General features: G+C 35.0%; 2 pseudogenes; one reads left to right on the forward strand and one right to left on the reverse strand.

Moving 5' to 3' along the window:
* Nucleotides 1–1,606: 1,606 nt before the first annotated feature.
* Nucleotides 1,607–3,803, forward strand: LOC143574156 (serpin-ZX-like; annotated as a pseudogene).
* A 953-nt stretch (nt 3,804–4,756) lies between these two features.
* On the reverse strand, nt 4,757–5,871 carry LOC143574149 (serpin-ZX pseudogene; annotated as a pseudogene).
* Nucleotides 5,872–10,469: the final 4,598 nt, after the last annotated feature.

Here is a 10,469-nt window from a genome sequence, read left to right on the forward strand (position 1 = left end):
TATACTAAATAATAATTTGTAAATAAATTCTTTGTTGTCCAAATTATTGGCTCGACTTTTTCATCAATAAATTTATTCTTTGTAAACCATGTTACAGCTCAACTTGATAAACAAGAAACCAATTCATCACAGACTCGATGAGTCGACTCAACAGAAATTACTTCCGACACTGGCTTCTTGACGTTGAAAAAAATAAATAATCAATTTGCATAATATAAAAGAAACGCATATATTGAACAAAATAGAACCCCTTAAATTCCAAAAATATATCAATTACAAATTATAGAAATAGAACCAATATCATACAATAATAAGTTTCATAATCATTCTCCTTCATCTCCAAAATCTTTATAAAAAAGTCAATAGAATAAGCAATAAAGGTAAGATTTAACATATACGGACATTAAATATTTATAGACTTCCAACTAGTGTTACAAACGATTAAGAGCATTCTTATCCAACCTCTTATATTATGTGAGAAGGTTTTTTTATAATATAGAGAATGATTTAAGATGTTGTGAGTAAAAAGTTTTTATATTTTAGAAAACATAGTGATTTTTCTGTATATTTGAAAAACTACTTTTTATCCCTTATAATTTTTTAATATATTTTGAAAGTTGTGAGTGAAGGAAAGAGAAATGGTAATGATAAAGGTAAAAATGCATTATTTAATTGAAAAAGAGAGAGAAAATATATGTATTTTAGTGTGATTTTAGATTTAGGGATAGATGGTTGGATGAGAATGCTCCAAGAAGCAGTCGTTGACACGAGACACGTGAATATAAAAAAACATTTCATAATATGCCTACTTTGCTCGTGATTATCATCATCATCATCCAGTTTAAGTAATAAAACAACAATTAATCATGAAATTAATGAATATTTAAGCAATCAACATTTAATTAAAAAAAAAACAAAAGAAAGAAGGAAAATTAAATCACGAAGAAAATAAAAGTTGATCTAATCCCAAACTAAAGTATCCAATTAAAGAATTCTGATTTGAAGCTGTGAAAGAATGGAACGAAAACAAATCTAACAAAAATTTAATTAATTTATTTTCATTGAAGACTTGAAGTCTTTTAACACTGTCATTATTAATATTTATTTATTTATTTTGTTTTTAAGAGTAGACAAGGAAACCAAATTTTAGATTCATATTATCAAATCCAATTTTATTAAGTAGGCTTTGTCGTTTGTAAGCTAACAATACTTATGGAAGCATGAGTGACTTAATGATGAAAGACTGAGATATTTGTGATCTTTAGTTCGATTTAAGGGCATTCGGGTTTTACCACTGATGAACCTTCAAGCGGGTGGGTTTTCCTCAGAATTGGAGATAACTTAGAGGCCTTTAAGGACTCCGTGCGACTAGGTTGAGACAGCTGGCGATGACCTTTAACCATTGGGTCGACGCCCGTACGAAGTACCTAAGCATATTTTTTGTTATGTTTATTTCATAAAAATTTAAGTAGGTTTTGTGCCGTTCAAAAAAACTTAACTAGGGTTTGGTGAAACCGAAAAAGTATAAATGCATACATTGTCGTTAATTTCTAGTTCTATCTACGTCTTCTTCTTCTTCTTCTTCTTCTTCTTCTTCTTCTTCTTCTTCTTCTTCAAGCAGTCCAACAATGTCTTCCAATCGGCAAACAATCAAAAATCAAACCGACGTCTCAACCGTACTCGCAACCCACCTTCTCTCCAAGAATCACGACTCGAACGTTGTTTTCTCTCCTGTTTCCATTCATGCCGTCATCAGCATACTGGCCGCAGGTTCCAAAGGCCGAACACTCGACCAACTGCTCACTTTCCTCAAAACAAATTCCACCAAGGAACTCAACGCTCTTTATTCGCAGACTATGTCATCGATCTTATCCGACGGCAGCCTAAATGGCGGACCTCGAATGGCTTTTGCAAATGGGCTTTGGATTGATAAAACCTGTTCTCTCAAACCTTCTTTCAAACAGGTTGCGGATACCGCTTATAAAGCTGCTTGCGAAGAAGTTGATTTTTGGAACAAGGTCAGTTATAAAATTTTCTTATTGCCTTTATACAGTATATTTTGTTTGTGGTATATTAGGTCTCTGCCGGTATGGTTTATTTTATGCTAGGGTTTCTGTAAACTTTATAGTCCTAATTTTGGGTTAGGGTCAGGTCTAATCGGGCAACAAATAATAATAATATCGTTTGTAGTAAATAATAGTAAGTTTTTGAGGTAGTCAAGACGATGGTCGTTTTTGAGAATCACTTAAATTTCAGGGATCGGGACGAGTTAAAAAAGCACCCCTAAAAACAAATTTTAAATTATGTCGTGAATAATTTGACAGTTTTGCCAATTTTTTGCATTTCCAAAGGCAATACTGACCAAAGCAAAAAAAAAATTTAAATAATAAAAATGTTATTAAAATGATCCATATAAAACATCCAAAAAAAATATATTAATAAAAAGAACACTAATGAGCTTTTGTTTCATACACTAAAACTCTTTTCATTGTATTAAGTAATCATTTTGTGTACTTTTGTCTTAAAACAAAATTATATATAAACTATATATAATTTTTTATTAACAATTATGAGCATTTTTGAAGAGTAAACCTAGGTTTGTTGCCTTCCTCCCTCTCTCTTTGGGCCGGCCCTGATCAAGACCATGAAAAGTTAATGAAAATAAATTATTGTTCAGGCTCTTTGTTAATTAGTATGATTCACAGAGTGATAAAATAAATTGCTGCCAGGTTAGTTTTTTTATGCTTGGAATTCTCTTAACTTGTCGTAAGTTTGTTTTTGAGGAACGTAATATAACTTTGGTGTTGGCATTCAAAACGCTCGGTGGTCTATCGAAAAAACATAATATATATTTTATTTTATGTACAAATATGAAAAAAGAAAAAAAGAAAACCCTATACTGCTGGTCCATATTTATGACGTTTTGGATTATATTTTCTTGATTGATCTCTAATGATAATTAGTGGTGCTTCACAGATTGTTCATTATTTTGTTCTCATTATGGTTTGTGATTGTCATCTAACATGTTCTTATTGACTAATGTAGGCATCTGAGGTAGCCCATAAAGTGAATTTATGGGCTGAAAAGCAAACCAATGGCCTTATAAAGGAAGTCGTTAGTGATTATTCACCTAACACCAGGCTCATCTTTGCAAATGTCATCTACTTCAAGGGAGCATGGAGTGAAACGTTTGACCCGTCAATGACAAATGAATCCAAGTTCCACCTCTTCAAGTTCCCTTCATGACCAATGAGGACGAACAAATCGTGAGTGAATATGATGATTTCAAAGTACTAGCTCTTCCCTACTCACAAGGTCTAGGTGAACACCAGTTCACAATGTACGTTTTCCTCCCGGATGCAAAAGATGGACTTCAGTCATTACTAGAGAAAATCGGTTCCACGTCTGACTTTTTAGACCGTCACATTCCATGGCAAAGAGTAGAAGTCGGGCAGTTTTTGATACCAAAGTTTAAAATTACGTTTGGGTTTGAAGCTTCTAATTTGTTGCGGGAATTAGGGCTTGTATTGCCTTTCAATGATGAATCTGATCTGACCGAAATGGCGGCTGGTGAAAGGCTTTTTGTTTCAAGCATTAATCATAAAGCTTTTGTGGAGGTTAACGAAGAAGGTACTGAAGCGGCAGGGTACACGAGTGATGGTATGATGGGATGTGACCTATCATGGGAAAAACCTAAAAAGATTGATTTTGTGGCAGATCATCCGTTTTTATTTTTTATAAGAGAAGATGTGACTGGGGTTGTGCTGTTTATGGGACAGGTGATTTACCCTCGTGTTGATTGATCTCTAGTATCTTGATTACATTGTCTTTTGTTTAGGCTTAGGACCTGCTTTGTTTTCTTTTCTTTTCTTTTTTAATTTTATTTTTTTTTATCAACTGGATTTTGGAGTAAGATTAATGCGTGCATTCCGAGCCATTTAATTCAAATTCAATTTCAAGCTGATAATCGGTTGCGCCACTTCTTATTATTGATTTCCCTAGTAACACAAAAATGTTGGGTTGTTTAACAACTGAATTTGTTGATTTATATTTTTATGTTGTGTATGATTATTGCACATTTCTCTTAATTTCTTGTACTATTGATCAAAACAAGCTAGAATACAGCAAGAATATTGATGGAACCAGCCATCTTAATTGGCCAAACTTGTCCTCTTGGCTGCAAATATGTTTATAAGACAATGTAACTGAACTCTTACGGACCGTTTGGCCTTTGTTAAACGGGTTAGTATTCAGCGACATGTCCAAAACTTGTCCTCTCGGCTGAAAATAACCAATATAAAACACCCTCTAAGTCTTAAGTGCGAATAATGTTATAAAACACTTATAAGTTATGATGAGCGCATTAGCCCTTTCCAGATTAATTTCTTTTATACATTTTCACTAAAACAAAAATAAACCAAATGAATTTGGTTAAAATTATGATTACTACTTCAACTGATACCTATATTTTAACTCAACCTCACATATGGGTTCAACCCCCAAAGCTTTAAACAACCATACATCCATAAAAAGCTAATTATCTGGGGCACAAAATATTATGATATGAAAGCAATGAACATGGAAAGACAATACAAAGTCAAAAGCATGAATAGAAGACTACATACCCAAAAACGCTATATTCTTAGCCAAATTTTAGTTGACGAAACAAAAGCCCAATACTATGTTCTTCACAAACACAAAAAGTTCAAAACAAAAGAATAATGTATTCATGAAGCTAGATACTTCAACTCCCGTTTTAACCAAGAACAGGGTTATTAACCTGTCCCATAAATAAAACACCTCCGCTCACATCTTCTCTAATCACAAACAAGAACGGGTGATCCGCCACAAAATTTACCTTATAGCATATTGAATTGTCAAGTGTCATAACTGTTACAGCTGCTGCTTCTGTACCTTCTTCATTCACCTCCACAAAAGATTTATGGTGAATGCTTGAAACATATTGGCTTTCATCATCAACCATTTCGGTGATAGCATCCTCAACGTTGAAAGGCAATACAAGCCCTAATTCCTTCAACATATCAGAAGCTTCAAACCCGTATGAGATACTAAATTTTGGTATAAAAACTGCCCGACTTTTACTTTTTGGCGTGGAATGTGACGTTCAAAAAAGTAAGGTGTTGAACCCATTTTCTCTACTAAATTTTGTAGCCCGTCTATTGCCCCTGGTAGAAATACGTACATTGGTGAACTTGCGGTTATCTTTACCTTGTGAGTAGGGAAGACCCAGCACTTTGAAATATTTATATTCACTCACGAATTGGTCTTCCTCGCTGGTCATGAAGGGAACTTGAACTTTGTTGCCATCGAGAAGGTGGAAGTCGGTTTCTTTTGTCTTCAACCGGTCAAACATCTTCCTCCATGCTCCCTTGAAGTAGAGTGCATTTGATAAGACTAGACTGGTGTATTCGTTAAATTTATCGGCGGTAATGACTTGTTTGATAAGGCCATTTGTTTGCTTTTCAGCCCATAAATTGATTTCACTTGCCACCTCAGCCGCCTTAGTTAACCAATAAATAACATATTAATTAGCTACATCAAAAGAAGTTATATAACACTGATAAATAGAAGAACAAAATGCAAGAATTAAAACTAACCTTATTCTGGAAATCGACTAGCTTGGAAGTGGCTATATAAACGGACCTGTTTGAATGAAGTATTGAGAGAAAAGGCTTTGTCAAGCCAAATCCCGTTCGCAAAAGCCAATCGAGGTCCACCATTCGGGCCACCATCGGCTAAGATGGAAGACACATGCTGCGAATAGAGAGAGTAGAGGTCATCGGTAGCAGTTGTTTTGAGGAAAGCGAGGAGCTGGTCCTGCGTTTCACCCTTGGAACCCGAGGCTAACATGATCAACGCGACATGGATTGAAAGTGGAGAGAAAACGATATTGGAGTCAGGGTTTTTGGAGAGAAGGTGGGTTGCGAGTGCGATGGAGACTTGGGTTTGGTTGATGATTGGTTCGGGTGGGAGTAGGGGTGAGCAAATAACGGTTCGGAACCGTCAGAACCGAGGAACCAGAACCGAACTGGTGCCTCAGAACCGCTAATGTGTGTACCGGTTCGGTTCTCGGTTCTCAAAATTTGCATTAAACGGTTCACGGTTTGGTTCCGGGTAAAACCGGCGGTTCTAGACTTGGTACCGAAGAACCGGAATATTCAAAACGTTTTAAATAAATTTATCAATCCTCATTTTTATAGAGTAACTTATTAACTGGCATCCATTCAATCATTTTTTAATTCAAATCTTTTTTCTTTACGTTCAAGAACTGACAACCATGATCAATTTTGATTTAAGCTATCAAAGTAATTTAATATAAAATGATATGATCTGCCATTAATCTATCGTTGCTAATGATTTACTTAACTTCAACACATAGGTTTTAATAAAAAATATGACGAATGTTCATGTTGTAATCTAAATTAGGTTTACCGTGAAAGAAAACATAAAATTGTATAGACTTTTTTTGCAATTTGCAAAGTTTGCATAACGTATTTGATAAATAAATGATCGAACCGGTTCTAGTCAGAACCGATTAGTGAGAACCGGTTTTAACGGTTCTGGAACCGAACCGGTTTACTATAATAGGTTCCGGTTTCGGTTCTATTTTTCACTCATTATCGGTCCCGGTTCGGTTCAGGTTCCGGTTCGGTTCTCGCGGTTCTGAACCGTTGCACAGCCCTAGGTGGGAGGTTATCGGTTACAATATGGTTCAAGTCGAACTCTTCTAGGAAATCGGGATCTAGAAGATGATCAAGATCAAGATCAAGATCAAGAGAGCTTTTAAATTCTTCTTGGGCTATTAAATGCAATATGTGTCATTGTGACAGCCAAAACCAGAAACAAGAAAGAACACAAGCCCTGCTTTTTTGTAATATAACCTAACACAGAAAATAAAAGAACAAACAAAATTATATAATCAGCAAATGTTAAATCTATTCGGATATCCGTGTGACTAGAGAAAATTAATAACTTTATGTAACCGGTTATACTTATGAACATATATGCAAACTTCCAGGGTAGCGTTTCCATTTGAAACTTGAAATAGTAATTTCAGATATAAAAGTCTGCGGCGGTAAAACTGAACAAATAAATGTGAAAGGATTTACGATGATTCTCTTTGGGCTTTGGTGTTTTTATAGCCGGATTCAATGGCTTGGTTAAATTTTGTAGGTTGATCTCTGATGTCACCTTAGATGGTTATCACGATTTGATTGGCCAAATGCAATCACTATATCTATATTTTATTTATTTACGTTAAATATAATTAAAAAATTCCTTTAATATCCAATTTCTTTAGGTTCAACAAATTCTATGATGGAAAAAAAAATGAGTAAAGTAAGAAGGATTTGTAGTCAAATAAAAAAAATTTAAGAAAGAAATTAAATAAATAAAATGTAACTCAAAATTTAATAAAAAACTAAAAAAGTAAAAACATAAAAATGTTTCCCCCGTCTTTCTCACTCACATTTAAAAAAACACACAATGGTAAGTGAAAAAAATCGTTGTGTTTTTTTGTTTATTATTGTGTTTTGTGTTTGTTTTCGTCATTGATTGTGTCTTTTTTTCCTTGACATTGTATTTTTTTTTCTTTATATTGTGTTATATTACTCAACATTGTGATATTTTGTTCAGCATTGTGTTATAATTTAAAATCTATTGTGTCTTTTTTTAGTTATAATTGTGTCTTTGTTCATTTTCGTCATTGTGTCTTTGATCTTGGCATTGTGTATTTTCGTCAATTTTTTTAATTTTTTTTAACGGAAATGATGGCGGAAACATTTAGTTCTTTAATTTTTTCATGTTTTGTTTATATTTTGAGTTATGTTTTTTTTTTATTTTTTTGAATTTATTTTTAAATGGTTTTTGTGTGGTTAAAATTTTTTTTCACACTTCTCATTTTTATCTCCCTTTGTATTTTAACTTTACCCATTTCTGTATATCTACTTATTTAGATTTTTGTTGATACATAATTAACTAAAGATTTTAACAACACATGATTTCTTATAAGGAGGAGCACTCGCTATACATTGTTTCCTTTAGTAGTAGATAAAAGTGGACAACTTAAAAGTAACTCGCCATTGTATTTTTAACATCGTGTGCATGGTCCAATACATATGTGTTGTGGGTTCATATGTTGCACACACATGGTGCACGTCAACACAGGTGCAAGCTGCACGTCAACAAAGGTGCAAGCTGCCTGATGCGGACATCTTAATACATGTGTGCCATGGGTTCATGTTTTGCACACACATTGTGCACGTCAACAAAGGTGCAAGCTGCCTGATGCGAACATCCTAATGCCTGCGTAGTACGCATGGTAGACTCAGTTGGCACAAGTCACTATTACACAAACCATTATTAATGAAATTTAATATGTTTATTGTAAGATCAATTATCCTATTTAAAAAGATGTTTGAGTTCCCCTTAGGTTAATACTAAATGAGTTTCAAAACTCATTTGATGAATAGCAACAAGGTCGCATGGTACGTTAACTCTCTAATCTTTCATAACTTAGAGAGAAATCTAAAAACATATCGTCTTTTTTTCTTTATTGTTTCCATTAAACAGAAGTGATTTCTTGAGTGCAAGAGTCATCTTAGACAGTATACCTACTATTCTGGTTAAGAGACAAATGTGTTCGTCTAGAAGAGGCCCAAAATCTATGTTAAGGGACCCGTGTTGAACACGAATCCTCAACCAATGCTAGCGGATTTAGTTTGTTCAATGTTACTATAGGTCCCGACACTAGATCCGACATATAATGTAAAGATAAGATAAAGGATAATGAACAACTCTGTAATCGGTCAATACTTATATAATAGACGAATCGATCCCACTCAAGGTGAGCTCCTCTTGGGTGGTTGATTACACAATGAAAAACACACATATACATATTACAAATAAAGTTCTATTAATTGCGAAACACAAATCTACTAGAACCTTTTTCCCCGCTGAAGCTAAACACGTGCACCGAAGCTCTCGTCTTGAATTCGGAATTCACGCCCACTTTAATTATTAGCTTGACCATAAATATAAAACGAGTTTCGCCATATTGATATCTCAAGTCACAAATGATTGGCCTTACAATTACCCCCTTGACTTGTGATATCAAAACTTTGTTAAACCGTGTCTCGCATATTCACAAATCACCCGATAAACTAAAGCCTCTTCGTTTCAATTCACCCCCTCAATGTATGACCTACCTATATCATTCATGAATGAGTTCTCGCTTCTTTATCTATTCTCTCGGGTCTTAAGCAATATAGGTTGAAATGAGCTCGAATATCCGCAAATCATTCTCAAAATACCGGCTTTAATGGTCGAATGACAAAACTTATTAATTCGTTCAGAGTTCAGCTTTTAGATCCAGAACGCCTTAAAAATAATACTGAAATAACAAGCTTTGAACACAGTCAAACAATGGCAAAACCCTGAACAATTTTGACTTTCTTTGGTCAACTCAAAAAATGAATGACTTACTCGCCAAAAGTATCTTGCAAACATGTGGCTCAGTTTATTATTTCTTGTAGTTGAATTAAGTTAGTTTGAACGTGCTCAAAAGAAAAGGAGTGATACACATTATTACCAGCCCATTAAACCAGCCCATCGAATCAGATGTTCGACTAGAGGTGCACAAATCGGGTTTTCTAAATACCCGGGTTCGGGTATAGAACCGGGTTCGGTATGACCGGGAACGGGTATGACTGGGTATTGGTAATAATCGGTTAGGGTTCGGGTCGGGTATTGTCTCTAAAAATCATACCCTATGCATCGGGTTCGGGTCGGGTATAGAACCGGGTATTCTAAAACCGGGTATTTGAATACCCTATTATCGGGTATTGAAAAAACTCTATTTATGGGTTTTTCGGGTTTTTTTCCGGTACTTTTTTTATATAGATTGGATTTTCTAAAATTTTCACTTTTTAGGGGTATTTTTAAGGTATTTTTCGGGTATACATCGGGTATTTGAAATACCCGGTTTCGGGTATTAGAAAACCTCGGTTCCGGGTTCGGGTATTACCGGGTACAAATCGGGTTTTCGGGTATTACCGGGTATAAATCGGGTCCGGTTCAGGTTCGGGTTTTAGTGCCAAAATGCATACCCTATCCGTACCCTACGGGTAGGGTTGGGTTCGGGTATTAAAAACTCGGGTATTAGAAAAACCGGTTCCTGGTATTTATTCCGGGTCTGATTCCGGGTTCGGGTTTTTTGTGGACCTCTATGTTTGACCATATAACTTTTGAAGAAGAGCCCAACCCAAACTAAAAAATATGCAGTGGACTTCAAACCCAAACCCCAGCATTCTATTTAGCCATCACCATCACCATCACCATCACCATCACCATCACCATCACCATCACCATCACCATCACCAACCCACTTGGATTCTTTCAAACCCTCCCTTCTGTGAAGACACGCAGTGGGCTACTGTGTGGAACAGTAA

This window comes from Bidens hawaiensis, unplaced genomic scaffold (genome assembly GCF_021521415.1).
Source record: "Bidens hawaiensis isolate Kalapana, Puna unplaced genomic scaffold, B.hawaiensis_p1.1 tig00026854_1, whole genome shotgun sequence".
NCBI classification, from domain to species: Eukaryota; Viridiplantae; Streptophyta; class Magnoliopsida; order Asterales; family Asteraceae; genus Bidens; species Bidens hawaiensis.